Source organism: Vidua macroura, chromosome 3 (assembly GCF_024509145.1).
Source record: "Vidua macroura isolate BioBank_ID:100142 chromosome 3, ASM2450914v1, whole genome shotgun sequence".
Classification (NCBI taxonomy): Eukaryota; Metazoa; Chordata; class Aves; order Passeriformes; family Viduidae; genus Vidua; species Vidua macroura.
Genome location: NC_071573.1, coordinates 30,478,021 through 30,496,348, shown reverse-complemented (window position 1 = coordinate 30,496,348; position 18,328 = coordinate 30,478,021).

The window sequence follows — 18,328 nt, the reverse complement described above, 5'->3', positions numbered from 1 at the left end:
ATATCATGTCTATCTCTTCAAATTTTTTAACCACACCAAAATGAGGAGTATATGACTTCATATCATATGTCTTAAATGTCTGCAGCTCTGCAAATGTAATCCCATTATTTGTCAGCTAGTGGAGTGCCTTAACTGCTTCCCACAAAAATATTTTTCCATTGCAATTTCTTTTTTTCTTTGCCAGAACACAGGAGTTAAAACAGCCCAGTGAGAGTCTAACAAGGATGAATATGCATAATGTGAACTTCTCAGGTTTTGTTAGATCTTTGGAGATTCAAAAATTATTTCTGCCTAATTTAATTCTCAGATTTCATCTTGAATTCTTGTACTGTTCAGATTTCTGACATCAAAGCATCAAAACTGTTTTTTGTAATTCATCCCCCCCCTTTAGTTTCTGAACCAAGAGATGATTTTTTTTTTGTGGATGGATGCTTTTCCCCATTTGAAATGGCGTCCAATCTTTGGAACAAATTCAGTACTGCTTAATGGTGATGCCTTCAAAATTTTAAACAAACAAACAAACCCCCGCTTCCTCCTGATCTTAGTTAATTGCTTCAAAGTACAGTTTCTCAGAAGAATTAAATACAAATCTTTAAGTCTCACTAAAAATTCTACTTTTGCCTTAAGCTGTAGATTCCAAGGCATCTACACACCTTGTAGTGTAGTTCCACCTCTCCCCAGAGAGAAAATCCAGCCCATTGATCTTGGATGACAGTCTGCCTTTTTAGTCCCACCCTCACTCAAATAGTCTGCTATTTTGCAATCACCTTCCCCTGATATGCAGACACATAAGAAGAGCTTCTAAAGATTTCCTGTGCTTCAGATATTACACAAAGGAGAAGAATTCTTCTTCTAAGCAAGATGGCACTTGTATGCCTGGCTGTAGTAATGCAAAACAAGAGTTTAAAAGAAGCCATTTGTTTTGGTTTTATTCCTGCCTCAGGCAGTTTTAGACAGCATATATCAATTTTCCAGAAACTTGTCAACCTCAGGAATGATTTAGTATGCTGTTAAACATAATAAAATCAATAGGAAAACAAATAGAATTTCCATGAGGAGCAGACGTTTGGAGAAGCTGGTCCATATGGCATATAGACATGCTGGAATTTGGGCTTTGTGGGGTACTTGTGTTAGAAAAACTGCATACCACAGAAAGTAATGCATAATTCAGGAGAACAAATAATCTAACAGCTTTGTGGTACTATGTCTTGAACTTGGTGTCTGTATTTATTTAACAACAAATACACTTAGAAACTCTATGCCTGGAAGCTAGAAACCAAACATGAATCATATTTGTCTAATTTCAGAGCTTTCTATAAGGAGCCTTACCCACTGTGAAGTGAGTGCTGAGTGAGGTCTCAGTTCAGCCTGAATAGCACCTTGCTTTTCTAGACTTGCTGAGGGGAATTCATGTACCTGCTTAGCTCTGCTTAAGGACATCCAGCTTCAAGACTATCAATCCTGTAAGACAGTGGAAGGAACAAGCTGGTAATGCCAGTCCAAGTTACTCTGTTTCCTTTTTGTTCAAGGTTTCAGAAAGAGCAGTGAGGGAGTTCGTGTGTCCCCAGGGCTACGTAAAGGTTGGGTCAGTCAGTAATTCCATTCCTTCCCATTAGAGACCACCTAAAGGTTCGAGAGCACCTCTGTTTACTGGTCCCAAAGTTTCCTCACCCGCCTCATGGGCATGTAGAAACTGTAAGTGTTTAGAAGTGTTTCATTTTGAGAAATCCCTTTGAATCCATACTCTATAAAGCTTCACAAGTAAATGATGTGTCTGTGTTTCTCACAGCAAACCTCAGTTACTAGTTTATAGAGAACTTCAATTGCCTGTTTCCACTTGAGCCTCTAAATGGTCCCTCTGGTGGATGTTGTAACTCTGTGCTGCCTACAGGTACCTCCTGCCAGGAGGCTGTTGGAGATCACTGCTTATTGACAGGTATTTCTAGGAGCTGACCATCTAGAATTATGGTTGGGTATTTCATCAGATATAAGTCACTCATAACAGCAAATGATGACAATTTTAGACCCCTGGAGATGAAGAGCAAATCATAAGAAGGGTATGTATTGCACCACAGGCTTTACTACAGCTTCTGCAAGCTGTAAATAGCAAAATTCTGTAACTTGGAAATAATAAAATTCTTCAATCTGGGAGTGACCAGTGCATGAGTGTTGCTTCTGTGTAAGCTTCCACAATGGGGATTGCTGCTTTTAATCAAATCTGTTGGGTTTCATGCTGTTTCTGTAACTGTTAAGTCTCCTGTGAGCATGTTCTAGCTGCATCAAGAATCTTGAGATTCTCCATGCTTTGAAAGAGAGAGAGGACTGGTGGCCATGTCCGGATCAGGGTGAGTCATCCCACTGAGAATTTTAAATCTAACCAGAAGTTCAGGGTAAAGCACTCAAATCTCATCTCACATGCTTTCTGTCCCTGACTAGGAGCTGACACACATTTGAAATTGATCACCTTGCCCCTTGTTTCACTAGTTAGAGCTTTTACCTTACTCAGCTTCTAGAATTGAAAAACACTATGGCATGTTCAATACAGCAGTCCAATTGTTGTTATTAGAAAATTTTGTTTTGTCTTCCTCTCTTGTTCTCCAGAAGAAACAACAAAGAAAGGAGCATTTAGTAAACTGAATGACTTCTTTAGCTTTATTAAATTTGGTTGAGTTCAGGCTTTTAATTGTTGAGACATTGTCTTTAAGCAATAATCAGGAGACCAGCACCTCAGAAAAGTTCAGAGTGTTGTTTTCTCCCTATCTTACAGATCCATTTATCCTGCTACACTTGTGTGTTATTAAATAAAAAGTGTTTTCAGTATGCAATCAGCTAAGCTGGAGTTTTGCATTCTCATATCTCAATGACAGTCATATTTCTAGGAAAAACTGCCTTTATTTGTGGTCAAGCAGAGAATTTTTTGCATCTGACTCACAATGAGGTATGTGGAAATAATGTCATAAAAGGAACTGTTATGCTTGAGGGTCATTTACAAAGGCTGAATAGAAGTGAAGTCTTAGGAAGTGAAGTCTTAGTACTTTCACCTCAGAATTAAATGTGTGGAATATCTTGGCAGAGAATGGAAATTGCCACATACCAGACACTGTATATTGGCACCATGATTGCTTTTTTGTGTGATGAGGAGAGGGAGGGGCAGGAAATGGAGGGATCTGGGGAAGAACATCCTGTAAAATGTAAATGGTCTTATGGGAATGAAGTTAAGATGATGAAATGCAAATGGCTCTAATGTAATGATAATGTAGTAGTTGTAGAATCTGAGCCTGCTTGTCTCTTGCTTCCCGTACCTCCCATGAAGGTAAAAAATAAGCATAACTACTTGTTATAGCTAATGGAAATTGCATATCTCATATCAGTGCATATTGTAACTAAAGAGTAATATGGAACTAATTGGCTTCAAGAGGGAGAAACACAAAGTATGTGCTCTTAATTGATTTGCTTCTCATTTGACAGTGTTGCTGTTTCTAGCTAGTTTATTAAGAGTAGATCAGTCCTTGCTCATCAGCACTTCTGGGTGAGAGAGTGCAGCTGTCATGTGTGACATACGTGTTGTCCGTCAACATATAGCAGGGGGAACCAACAGAATTTTTATCATTTATACCTAGCAGGAAGAGTCCTTGAAAGACTATTTTGTCATAGCTTTCTTCAGTCCCTTGAAATTACTGTGTGGCTGTATTTAGTGGATGGGTTGGGTAGATGCAGAGCCAGTCAAAAGCTGAAAATAGCAGAAAATCCAGCTAATTGTATACTGGGTAGAATTTTTTTTCCAAGAGCACACAGCCTCAGTGATTTAAGATCTATACTGATGATTAACTTTTTATATAAGTACATGCTTGTTAGCCTCTTTGCTTACCTGAAATACAATCTTTCATGGTGTGCTCTATGTCTGAGATAGTTACTCAGTTTTAAATTTGAGCCTGTTCTTAAGGTGTTGTCTTGTCTCTTATGGACTGTCCAGTTTAGAGTTGGTCCAAAGTAGCCCAGACATGTTAATCTTTAATGTGTTTTATGAGCCTTGTGTTTTCTGGGACACAAAATTAGTCATAATGTAGGAGCTGAAAGAAAAGAAACTTTGTCCAATGTTTGCTGTTGATGGAGTCTTAGTTTTTTGTGTCTGATGATACATGGTCACTCCTCATGGAAATGAAGGAGGGTTGGCAAAGCTTATAAAGTGAATTTCAAATTTTGTGTCATTCATTAAACTTATAAAAAGATTCTTGTGTCATTCAAAATGACAGGAAAGGAAAGTGCCTGTCTTGGCAGTAGGAAGTCCTTGACAGTCTTGGGCACAGTTGTTTCCCATATTTCAGAGTATTAAGCTTCTCACTTGCATCAAATTGCAGTAGTGTGTTTTTTTGGGAACCAATCTGGCCCTTTTTAGAGACCAGCAAAATGAAAGTAAAAAATTCCCACCTATGGGAGTGGATGTTCAACTCATTTCCAAAACTAAGGTTGCCCATAGTTAAAACTCTTCTGAAACAGTCTTTAAATTGAGATACAAGTGGCTTCCTCAAGTCTTCCCTCTTGTCTTTGTTGAACCAGAGTATGACTGGTTTATCAAAATTTCTCTTTGCCAATCATTTTTTCTTGTCTTTTTTTTTCCCTAATGCTGATCTGCAGCGAGTTATTCACATCTAGGGTAACCAGAGTGCTGCAGAGCTTTGTTTTTAAATGTAAGTACAATTTCATTATTTCAGCATATGTTCTATGTCCTTTAAGTGTAACTTGTATCTGGTTTGTTGTGAGAAATATTAGAACACTTCCCATATAATTGGGTGACAGTTACAGTATTAACTGATTTAGTGGCTATTGTGGGAAGGCATGGTGCTCCACAGACTGACTGTCTGTTCAAGGAGAACTTTGTGATACTGTACGATTTTCAAATGTGGAAGAAGTTAAAAAAGGTTCAGAGGAGTGCCCATCCTCTGCATGAAACAAGGCATGGGTTCCACAGGGAAAGTGTTATGTGACAACCTCTGAGGTTCTGAGGCAAGGCAATGGCTTAGTGCCAGTCCATAGCATAACTAGAAAGAAGTCAAGGATAAAGATAAATTGTATTTTCTCTAGCCCCCTTGCAGCATGAGGGAAAGTCTTTTTTCTAGAGATTTCTAATGTCTGTCCTTTCCTGGATTGTTCTTTAAACTAAAGACTATAAGAGCAGAAGGTAGGACAGCAGTCCTGAGTCCATCCAGTTCCAGTGGGATCCATCTGATTCCATCACGGAGCATCTCAGTACAGGATCCCTTTTGTAAGATTATTGAGCCCCTTTTTAAAACCCATTTGGCAATGTTACCCAGCAGAAGCTAATGATTGTATCGTGTGCATAAAAAAGAAAGAAATGGGGGAAACCTCCCACCAACCACAGGCCCACTGTCTGTGAACTGGGATTTCAGTTGGACCCAAACAGGACTGTGACTGTTCAAATGGAATTTACACAAAGGTGGTGAGTCTCTGTACAGGTGATGCTGTGTTTTGGGAATATCAACTCCCTTGTCAAATCCACAGAAGCTAATGATATGGGCTGCAAAATTAGTGTTGATTACAACATTAGTGTTGTTGCTCTGCATTTCAAACTGAAGCTTTGCTGGTCATAATAAAATTGAGGCACACTTTGTTTTACATGTAAGCAATTACAGCATTCCAGGAGCTCCTTTGTATTTTTATGACTACAAAAGATGCAAAAGTGTAGCTAAAAATGAACATCTAATGTATTAATTGCAGAGCAAAAATATATATATGTGTGACATCTTTGTTCCATTATTTTATTTCTGTTTGTAAACTATGCTCATTAATGAATCTATTTTGTGTGTTTCTGGCTAAATGCTGGCAGGACAGACATAGATATGTCTAGGAATGGATATCCAATAACAAGCTATACAGAGTTTTAAAAATATGTATTTTTATGATCTTAGAAATAGGATGGTTTTGGTCAGAAGAACTTCACTCTGCAGACCAGCAGGCCAAATAATATTTTTTCATGTTTCATTTAGTTGAGGGTAACATGTTCGTAGTTTTCTGCTGGTGCAGAAAACAGAGACAATTTTTTAGGTTTTGTTTTACTTAGAAATATTTATGGAAATTACTTATTTAAAGAATTATTTAAATGAAGGTGCACCTTAGCAACATGGACTTTGGAGTCTCTGGATGATTTTGTAAATTTTTCTTTTATCCATCCAGTGGCTTTAGCACTTGCAAAATGCCAGTGTTGCATATGTCCATACTTCTCTAATAGCATCCTAAGGGAGCAAAGATCTTCTCAGCAGCAAAAATTTTAAAAAAGGGGTGAGGGAAGGCAAGAGGCCCAAGTTTACTGTGTAATTTAGGTGTGTGCAATGTTCTAGCTGTGTCCTGCAGAAACACCTTTGGAATTATTTCATTCAAACTAATTCAAACAGTACTTTGTGAAAATAATTCTTGAAGGAGCTTATAGCAATGAACAAGTAGAATGTTATCAATGGAACAGAGATTGACTGTTCATCATGCCTGATATATATTGCTTTGTCTAACAACTCGCCCCAGCAGACTTACAATTGTGTTCTCTCTGAAGACCCTCCCAGCTGCAAGGCCTGATTGACGGAATCTGTGGGCAGATGCACTTGCCAGACTCCAATAAAGATGGGGCCTTGGGAACATCTAAGGCAATTATTGATGGGCAGCAATCTGCTAATCAGACAATTTCAAAATTAATCCCACAGTCCCTTACTGTATTAGCTTTCCTTCTTGTTTGTATTTATACAGCAAATTCATGACTTCAGTGAATACTCTCCCTTCCAGCCCAATTATGTATCTCTGAGGGTATTAAATTAAAAACAGAAGAAATATTGAAAGTGGCTTGCAATTAGTTTCTTTAAAAAGTCGTGTGGCACTTACAGGCTGGGGTTCTTAATATGATGGTTGGTAATAAAAGTAAACAGGATTTTTTTTCTTATACAAGTAAAGTAAGAATTCCTAATATGCCTTGTTATAAAGCAGCCTATATATAATGAAAGGGGGGGGGTAAGTGATTTGATTTTGGAGTTTAATTATATCTTCATAAAATTCTTCTACAGTAACTGACAAATCCACAGTGTCTCCAAATAACATAAACAGATTTTAGGTTGTGCATTTTGATTTATCTTTCCCTTGTTTTATTCTGATCACTTTATAATACAAAATTGCTTTACATTTGATTGTCATCTGCCTTTTAAATGAAGACTAATCCAAACAAAACATTTCTTTCTTCAGGAAATATAGAACCATCTTCATGGTGTAACTGTTCAGATGCCTAGAGTCCTAAGTTGTGTACTGTGTATCTCATTCTTTTAAAATTTGGAAATCTGATGCCTGCAATGATTGAAGGATTGTTTCTGCAGATTTGAACCTAAATGTAGAAATTCCTATTTTTATTATTGAAAATGGATAACCAAAGAGAGACATCACTTTAAAGGCATACTTTTGCATCTTAGCATTGCTGATTACTATTGGATTGAACAGTAAGAGCACTGTGCACTTCTGCTGTTTCCCAAATGCAGCAGAAATTGTACAATAGTATTTTGTTTATTCATGATCGGTTTGCTTTCAAGTACAGAGGAATGAAAACGAAACAGAACTAATCAATTAGAAGTCAATGGGTGAACTCAGTGAATACGTGGGTTGGAGAGTCGATGCTGCAGTGCTAACTGTAAAAAGAGTAGAAAGTATTTCCAAATTGAGCAAGTGGTGAGGCAGAGATTCTGCTGAAGAGGCTTAGGCTCAAACTCCTTCCTCGGTAACTTTGGTGGGTTCAGCCACTTTCTGCATATCTCAAATTTCCATCTGTATGGAAATCTTTCCATCCTTGAATAAGTGTTGGGGAAAAAGAAGTTATGTGCAAGCTTTATTAAAATTGTAGAATTGGTATCATTTTCAAGTAAAAATGATAAATCTTTAAGGGAAAGCAGCACTGGTTATCTTTGATCTTTTTAGTAATTGCATGTAGAGCTGACGAACATAAAATTATGAACATATAAGGTCATCATCTACTTTGAACAAAAATTTGAATAAACAGCATCCATTTTGGCCTGTTGTAATCAGTCACAAGTTTGAATTGATTCACAGACGTGGAGGACATGTGAAGCAAGAGTCATACCACAGGTAAACTATTTTTGGATTACCTGAGTGATTTCTTGAACTGTCTTTCCAGAACTATGCAGCTTTTTGTCATCGTAAACAGCTAAATTAAACAGCTTCTTTGGTTGCATATATTTAGACAAGAAGACAAGGCTCAGGAGGCACAAGAGGAAAAGTTCCTGTGCTTCTTTTATACTTCAGGGTTTAGCAATGTGCCTGTGATGATGCCAAGCTACCTTTCCTTGTGCAAGCAAAACCCAGGATGGAGCTACTGGTAGGCCTTGTTTTATATTACTTTTATTTGATTTATTGCAGAAGTTGTTAACGCCCCATAGTTCTTTGAATAAAATAAAACAAGAAAACCTATAAGACACAGCAGCAACATAAACCAGAGAGTCTTTCACCTTCATTATGAACTAATTCAGCTTTTGATTACCTGGGGATTAACACCTCCATATGTAACAAAAGATGCATTCTGCATCAAGAGGACAAAATGAAAAGCGGAAGGCTAGCAAACAGAAAAGATCATCTCGGTTTCCACCCATCCTTCTGAAGACATTTCTTTAAACCTATCAATTTATCAAGTAGATTTCATATGAAATTATTAAAAAGTGCTTTAAAATTCAGAGATCCTCTTAAGAAAGTAGTACTTGATGAATTAAGGTCACCACTCAGTGATATTGTTGGAGCTTTGCTCTTTAGTAAGGGACTGAGTTTGGAGGTTTCTGACATGTTTTCCCAGCTAAATATTTTAGTGAAATGAGGGCAGCTCTTCAATCCACATCTGCCTAGAGAGATCCTCCTTAGACACAGGTACAGTTCAATTTCCCTTATGCTGCAGTTCAGCCAACTGATGATGTTCCTCTTCGTGGGCATTCCTTTGTCTTCATTTTATATGTGCAGGTGGATTCAGACCATGGGCTATCCATACACCACCAGCTGGTGACAGCTTTTGGCTATGGTTGACCTGGGTTAAGTTAGATCTGATGACCAAAAAGTGAAACTTGACGTTACCAAAGCCTGAGGTTATTTATTGCCCTTTAGGGATTGCTGGTTCTAAAGCAACAGCAATTAGGTTTGTGTGGCACAATAAACAAAAATAGAAAGTGCGTTCATATGGATAATGTAAAGATTAAAGCCCTTGCACTCTCAGCTGTGCGCTGAATAGCGTGGGTTTTTATATGCTTTTAAACGGGAGGGCTGCGTAACATGACCCTCCAGTTGAAAGGATGCAGAATAGCTATACTCCCATCTGGATTATTACATTCAATTTAGGCCACATGAATTCCTGTGCTGAAGGTGTACATCTAAGAAAATGGTTGTGAATTGAGCATGACTTGCATAAAAGAGCAAGTTACACCTATTCATTCTTGAAAACCATCTGCTTTTAGTTAAAATCGCAGTTGGCTTGCCAGCCAGCTATGGGGGCCCCATCTTCTTCTCTGTATCACCCCACATTCACATGCTTAATATACTAGTAATTTTATTATGGAGCTGTGGTCAAGACTCTGTGGCTAAGGTTGCAACCAGTTTCTTTTATAAGCTCTGTTTTTTGTCTGCCCCACTAGAGTGTTCTCTAGGAAAATTGACTTGAAAATTGGCAACATTCACTCTGCACTTCGTATCCATATATTTACATTCTCAGGCATGTTTAATTGTCATGCTCCCTCCTTTACTACTCTTTCAACTTCGATGTTAATTATTAGGCCCCACTTAAAGTCTTTCTTGGTGTCTTTTAATTATAATCAAGCCCTAGGCAGTCAGGTTACTATGACCACTGTGTATAACACTATTCTGGATTGTGGTCCTCAGTTGCCTTGTTACAGCTTATTTTGTAGGCTGGAAGCTCTTTGACTTTTTGTTGAATTTGTTTGAGTATGTTGAGGGTCCTGATCTACAACTCAAGCCTTTTCCTACTACTACCATTAAAATAAGTGGTAATATACATCCAAACAATTTATAGATGCAACCTGACTCCAGCTGAAGCTGATGGCAGAATTTCCACCAACATCAGCAGGAATGGTGCAGCTGTGACTCTCCTTCTGGAGATTGTGGGTACTAACTAGCCCTACTATCTAAACTAAACTAGTGAAGTTTTCCAAGTACTGTTTCCTTATAATTTTAAAATTTGCCATTTTTGGTAATATACGGAAAGTCTGCACACTTGAGTGTAGGGAATATGTGTGTATCAGCATTGATCACTTATAATTGACAAAGCTTTTTTTGGAAACAATACTGAATTTGAAGTGTAATTTGAGTAGTTCCTTATTTTCTGTTTTAATATACTTTTCTCGTCAGGTTTAATATGAAAATGCAGCCTTGCTTACAGGAGCTAAGTAGTGTTAGAGGATTTGCAAGCAGTCAGTTGACTTTGGCACCTTAGTGCGTGTTCCAAAGTGGATACAGGTTAAAGCAGGGTGACCAACCTCAATTTAAAATTCAGTACCTGTTGTTATTCCAGAGGAGGAGATTTTTCCTATTCAGTCTGGTCCAGTTTCATGCAATTTCTGAGTAATTATTTCTGATTACATATAGGAAAGCTGTTGAGAATCCTATATCCAAAAATGACTTAACACCATCCAGACCTCTAAATAAGTGACATGTTCACACTCAGCTTCCTCTGTGTATGATTAACTATTTAAATTAAACCAGGATCTTCTAAGTCCTCTACCTTTTCTTTTTGTTTTCAGAGTTTTACCTAGATTCTATAAGTACTTAAGCTCTGTAGTCAGAGAGGTTTAAAACTGATGGAAGAGCCAAAATTTTCTGCAAGAAACAAGTAGTTTGATATTTTCAGAAGCAATTTGATGAAGGTCAAACATTGAAAACTAAAGGAAAAAAAAATCTGATGCTAGAAGAGACCCTATTAAAAACAGGACTAAGAATATGATGGTCACAATGGTAAGGAGATATAAGTCTAAAAGGAAATGTGAAATGTGGAATGGGTCTTGTTTTCATACAAAGGCAGAATGGATAGACATGGGTAGTCCTATGAATGTTAGTTGGTCTATAATCCTTATTTTGAAAAAAAGCAATTTTTTAAAAAGCATGTTGATTTTTTGCCCTTTTCACTGACATATTTGATGTATTTGTTCTCCCTTTTGTGCAAATTTCTCAGACTTGCAATTAATAATGTGTAATGTAAAGTGCAGTATCCTTGCCTCTAAAGTATAAATTCACATCCACTTGGTGAAAACATTGTCCCTTCTAACAGAAAGAATGCAGTTCTACCATATGATAAAGAAGCTGTGTCTGAGAAGTCTTTGCAAAGTCAATCGTCTGAAAAACATACCACTTGATCTGCCAGTAGTACATGTCCAAAGCAGGATCTGTCTTAGAGATGTTTGGTATCAGAGGAACCTATTGCAGACCTGAGACCACAGTCATTGTAGCTTCTAGGTTTAAACAGGTCATGGTATTATTAGTGATGCAGTGACAAACTGCACTTACCAGAGAAGTTTTGGAAGTGTTTGCACTGCAGTTGTAGCTGGAAGATTCCATTTCTGTTGACCAAGGAGTTGGAGGAGTACATAGAAATTGTCTGTTCCGACTTGAATAAGTACAGCCAAATAGCAAAAATCTCTGGAAATGCCTTTTTCAGGTATGGTGTCATTCACTCTTCTAGTTTGAGAGAGAATATGAAGTAATAGTGTATTATTACCAGCCCAGTGATTGAGCTGGTATACTTCCTGTCATATTTTGCTTTGTTTTATTGAATGTGGGAAATCTTAACGTGTTTTTTGACAGCAAAAGTCTCTGACAACCAAGAATGTGGGATATCTTTATTGCATACCTACCACAGAGAGTTGTCACTACTCTATGCACTGCAGAGAAGATTTGAGATAGACAATTCTCTTTAAAGATCAGGCTTTTTAGGAGCCTGCACAGTGATACCTGCCTTGTTGGTTTATTTGTGTGTATTGCAGTTGTAAACTTAGTGGTACATATATAAAAATTCAGGTAACTTAGTATGGCATTGTTTACTAACTTCATGCAATATATATCAGTTTAAAAAAATCACTCATATTATGTTTAAATGCAAATAAAATGAAATCCCTTAGCAGTCAAAGGAATTAGCCCATATATGAGTGAAATACCAAGGCAGGTCTTGTTATTTTTATGAAACTCTGAATAATATAAGTATCCAATTGATAAAATTTTATTAAAGCTGACAGCCCTTAAGTGATCTAAGTGGTAAATATTGAAATGAAGTTTCAACAACACTGCAGTACCAAGGGAGGCCTAAGGCAGTAATAAGGATTAAACAATGATTTAATGTTGTTCCTTGGGGGTAGGGATTGTTGTTTTAATGGAGAGCAAAAGCTCACTTCCTTCTAAATAATTAAACTGTGATTTGAGAAATTGATCTAAGGTAGTTGTAGTGGTTTGTTAAGTCCGAAAGAGATAAATGAAGGCAAAGTGTCCTGGGGCAAGGGGAAGTCAGGGGAGAGTAGTGAAGAGAGAGTTTTGCAGGGTAGATTCATGACAAGTGTCCCTTGGGAAGGGGAAAGCTGGCAATGAGCATATTTTATCTTTTATTTGTAATGTAAACAGACTGGTGCTGCCTGAGGGTGGGTAATAGCTAATGAGCAGGGGGTTTCCGTGGGGTGCAGATTTTATTAGCACAGCTTATAAAAAATGGAGCTAAATTAAAAATGCAATGTCTTCTAGATAATCCGATAATCAGTGGTGCTACAGGGAGCACCTCCACCTAAGCAGAGCGAGTGTATTAGCATATGCATGTAAAATTTCCAAACATTTTGTTCAGCAGTTTCTGCAAGCTGAATGGCTTTCTCATCTTCAGAGCAGAAAACGGATTTCACATAATAAGGCTGAGTATTTTGGGCTGTTTTAGGAATGGAGGAATGAAAGAATTTTGTAATGTGTTTCAAATCTGTCGTTTGTATATAACCACTATATAACTTGGTCAGAGACATTCTCATCATATATGCCTCTTGGGTGATGGTTACAAATGATATGACAGCTAGGATGGTGGTAGAGGTGGTGTGGAAGGGGGAAAGAGAGAGAGAAAACTCGGCCTAATTAGATAATTGCTTGAGGTAATTTAATTGGGATTAATATGATACTCAACCCTGAATTGTTCTAGACAACCGATGCAGAGCTTCCAAAACTGTGGGGGATGTTTTCCAACCAACCACCCTTCTCAGTCTGTATGAACATAACACTCTTTAGAAACACAAATACATTGAGTTAGCATCCTAGAAAATATTGAAATTCCCTCTACTTACTGGAAAAGACTGTCTACATTCAATCCAGGCCTTCAGGTGTAGATGCAAATGGACAGGGTACGTCAGAATAATGTTGTATTTAGGCATGTAGAAGGAGGAACAAGTTGAGGCATCAAGAGCCCCTGAGAACATGTGCCACTGTCAAAGTCTTGTGACTACTGCTGCCAATGCCTCAATTTTTCTCAGCATCCAAGGCAAAGCTCAGAAGCCAAATTGAATACAGAACATGAATGACAAAAGTCTTCTAGAACTTCAGTATTAAGATATCTATAGTTTTCAGTAGCAAGAAAGAATATCCCAAACACTTGTGGCTATCAGGGGCTTTGGGACATACTGAGTAAGGTCCACTGAAACAGGAAAAATTAACAGAAATCTCTCTGCATATCTCTCTCCAGACTGTAAGATCTGGGGCTAATAGTGTTAAAGCTGAGGTTGCACAGTCAGAAACATGTCTTTGACCCACCTGCTTCTCTCTGTGCAATAAACTGAAGAATTGGAAGTGAAGTCAAACTATACAAGCAGATAAGTGTGTATAAAACAATTTTTTCCAAGCATGTTTTATGTTGTTCTATTTTGTATACATGTTACTATAATTAGAGGAAAGCTTCAGGACCACCTGGTGTACAATTGACTTCATTGTTCCCAGCTCCTCAGGCTAGGAGAGAGAAGAGGTTGTACCATGATCAAACAATCCTTGTTGTTATTTATTGATGCCTTTCCCTAAGTGCCAGGCAGGTTGCATGTTCTAGTGTACATAATTCCTTAGAGCCCACCCCTTGATGCACTGCACAGTGTGCTCCAGCTGTCTCAATTTGGGTGTTTACCAATAGTTCAGTCTGATGAATGGAATCCATCATGTGTCTGTACTCACCCTCTGTCAGAAGGAATGAAGAGTAGATAGTATATTATGTTTTGGTACATTCATTTGTCCGATTGGATTTGGTTTTGCATGTGTACATGTTGCTTTTTATTTCTGTTGGAGAACACAAGGCAGAAGAAATGTCTTGCACTTGAAGCCAGATGATGGTAGAACTAAGTCTTAGGAAATAGGTTTGTCTTTTCCATGGGAGTTCATACCATTGCTCAACCCATCACTAAGAACACTTCTGTCTCCTGAGGAGGCAAAATCTGCTTTATGGAAACCTCCGTTGTATGAAAGAAGAGATACACACCTGAGATTTTTAAGAAACCCTTTGAGGAGGTGAACAGGTAATCCCAAACACAATTCAAGTTCTGTGGAAGGCCAGGGTAGGGAGCTGGGACAGGGCTGACATGCCTCTGGTAATTCATCTTAGTGAGGAAATGCCATCACAGCATCAATGAGGTTGGAAGGCACCACAGGAGAATGTCTAGTGCAGTCTCCCTGCTCAGAGAAGTGATCTGTTGAGGCCCATGTATTTTAGTGCATCAGCTGGAGTGTCCAGCTGTCTAAGTACTCCCTGTATAGGTATCTTCCCATACTTGAGGGAAGGATGGTCTAGTTCAATGACATTTATCACCTGCTAGGATAAGCTAACAGGGTAACGATAAAAGCACTACTTCTTTGTTATTACATTTCTCTAGTATGTGAAATACCAGAGTATGTCTAAGACATGGGACTAACTAAAATAAAATACTTTAAACTAGCTTCCTCTGCCCCCCATGGGTGAACACCTGTGACCAGATATTCATCAATGAGTTTATCCTAAGTATTGGGATTGCCAATAGTAGTGAATGGTAATAAGTGCTTGAATAATAACCAAGGCATAGTGGCTTGCTGTCTTGTTAGTTTGTGTTGTCAGTTCCACTGATTTTGAATAGGAAGAATTGGTCAAAAATGAATAAATGAGGCAATTTACAATTAAAAAACTATATTCTGATCCTCTAGAGAACCAAGACATCCACCTATTTCAGATGACCAGAGCTGTGCTGGGGTTAAATTTAGAAAAGTGCCTAAGGTGAGGCCTGAGATATCTTCTCTATGAAGACAATATTTTACATTTGATCTTCTGTAAGAATGCAATTCAGATTTTTGGATATCACAACATGGCATTCCACAGTGTTTATTCAGGGAGAACATTGCTTTTAGATTATCAGCTGGTGCACATCAGTAATAGAAACATAAATTTTGGCCTATTATTTACTTACCAGGGTGTCAGTAGACAGTTCCATTCCTGCCTTTGCCTTATGCTTCCTGAAGAACTATCATGCAAGTCACATGTCTTTCCAGGCTTCCATTTGCCATATCTGGACCAGTAGTAAGAGCAGTGCCTTTCTCACTGCTTTTTTAATCTCACTACTTTGTTTAGATGATCTTCAGCGCAGCAAGTGCCCTGTTCTCTGCATCTGCAATGGAACCAAACCGAGACCTTGAAAATTAGTCAGAAGAGCTTTGTCGCTGTTGGCTTAGAACACATTTTTGCCATGGTCAGATTTCTTACAGCAGTTTATTTTTGTGGCAAACATTGCTATGTTTTGACTTAAATATAGCAAAATATTCAACATGATGAAATTGCAAAAAATGTCACAGTTCATCATGCTACAAAGTATAAACAATCATCAAACAGGTGAAAAATACATTAAAGAAGAATAAAACTTCAAACAGGTTTTAAGTAGTTCACTTTTATGTTTTAATAGCTCTTTAGGAGCCTATAAATAAAAAGTCAATTGGATTTCAGACTTGTTTCCATAGTTATATTACACACAGGGAGTATTCAATAAAACAAATCTTTTATTTAGTTCCTGACAGGTAATTAAAATGTGCCTCTGCATTTTCTTGTCTGTTTCTGTAGGAACTAATATCAAAGTTTTCTAGAGTTTACAAGTATTCACAAATATATTGCAACTTAATTTTATCTTTTGGGCTGAAAACCTGGTGCTAAATGGAAGTCTTTAGTTAGTGGAAAGTTTGAATTCTGTTTGGCATTCTAAGTCTAACATTTCACTTTTACTACAAAAATTTACACTCGGCTTCAAAGATCCCGAGTCCCGTTTGCATATTTTTCAAAGTAATAGATTGTGGGCAAAGCCAAATATGTAGAAAAACAGCTACTAGAAGCAGAACAAATTTAGAGAAAAAGAAAAAAAAAAAAGATTGTTAACATTCCTGAAAATATTTGCAGGATGGGGAGAAGGTGCTCATGAGGGTTAAAGTACTATGATTTTTTTTGAATTCTTAGTTGTCAATTAAATTGTTTTTATTTCAAGTGTCTGAGATTTTTCTAGGTACTGTTCCACAAAGGACCATTCAGTTCTTCAGTCTCTTCAATACATATACTTTTAGAAGTTTTAGAAGACAGCACCTGAAAATGTCAGGGAAAAAAAAAAAAAAAAAAAGGCAAGCAAGAGAGACACTTCTTTTTACTGCTGACATGCTACCTGGATCAGTATGGCTAAATCAGAAACTTTCAGTCTTTGTGTTTTTACAGGATTGTATATGGTGGCACCATGGGGTTGGATTTCACAGCTGGGGATCATATAAAGAATAAGCTGCATTTTACCAGACTTACTTTTTTTTTTCCCATTTCTTTTTCTATATATCATTGTAGTCTCTTTGCCTCTGCAATATTTTAGTACCCACTATAGAATATGGTGACCAGTAGATCTACCAGGATCTGTATCAAAATGCCGAAATCACTCACACAGGAAGCTACCTCTGTGCTATTCTTTGTGTATCTCCCAGACACGGAGGAAAATTGCTTTGGGAAGGGCTTTATCAATTAAACTGATTAAGAACTAAGCTAATAATAATGATTGCCCATATCTTGGCATGTGATAACTTTGTGATATATTTCTCACACCTGCCTTGTCATTTTGGCTACAATTGCCTGACTGCATGGGTAACCAACTACCTTGTTCTTTGTGGATGCCAAGCATTGGTTGTCCTCCCTACAGTTACCTAAAACCATTGTAACTTTTCTTTGATCATGCATACTGAAGGAAATACACAAATCTTCATGTCTGTTGCATGGATCTTCCTGTTAGTACCACTTGTATAAGGCCGTGCTATATCCCACAGTTCTGGTCCAGCTCGGTGCTATTGGGGGATGTTTGATGGGCACAGAGGCTGGGGGTACTGGGGTCATAAGAGATACTGCTGGATAAAGCAGAGTTGGGAGAAATAGAGTTTCCTAACACAGTATGGAAATGCTGTATGAAGAGACTTTTGCCTTCCAGATGGCCATGTCTAAACAGAGGCAGCAGTATCCAAAGGGGGAGGATATCAACTTCTCAAGGGTTGCGAGCTCGGGCTGTTGACTGTTGTGGGTCTGTTGAGTAACGTGACAAGCTATAGTGATCACTTTACACACAAATGCATCTCAGTCCCTTGCTGAGGCTTGACATCAGGCAATAGGCTTATGTTTTATGAGTATTAAAATGTCATAGCTTTAGTACTAACTTGTACAATTTCTGGTATAACTCCTCCACTCTTGCCTCTTCTTTTATGTTAGAGTTAGAAGAATGGTTACAATCTTTACTGTCCTTTAAAAATGAGCTTGGAGACATTATTATAGAAGTGCAGTAATCTCAACAGAATGATAAGATTTGCAGTATTACTGATGGGCTCAGCTAAGCCAATAAAATTCTAGAAAAAAAGGCCTAAGCTGCAGGAATTTACAGGGATTTATGAGTTCTTGGCACAATTGGGAGTAACTGTTTCCATGAATGGCCATTTTATCAAAAACGAAAAATTAGAATTATGTAGCACAAAATGTTTGCTATAGTGGAAAAAGTCCTACTTTCTGGATCACTCTTGGCTCTATCTGTTGTCAAAGCAAATCACACTGAGCAGTTCATCTGCTTATTACCATAATGTTGTATTTACAGCATGCATAAATACAGCTCTTTTCATATTAAGCCTGATAGCTGCTTTAAACCTGTCTTTTATCTATTGCTCTTACATTTCTACCCACTTATTGCATTTGCAGATACTGCAACAAATTTATGTGTTTTATAAACCTAACAGAATGCCTCGTGTACTGATTGATGGAAAATCA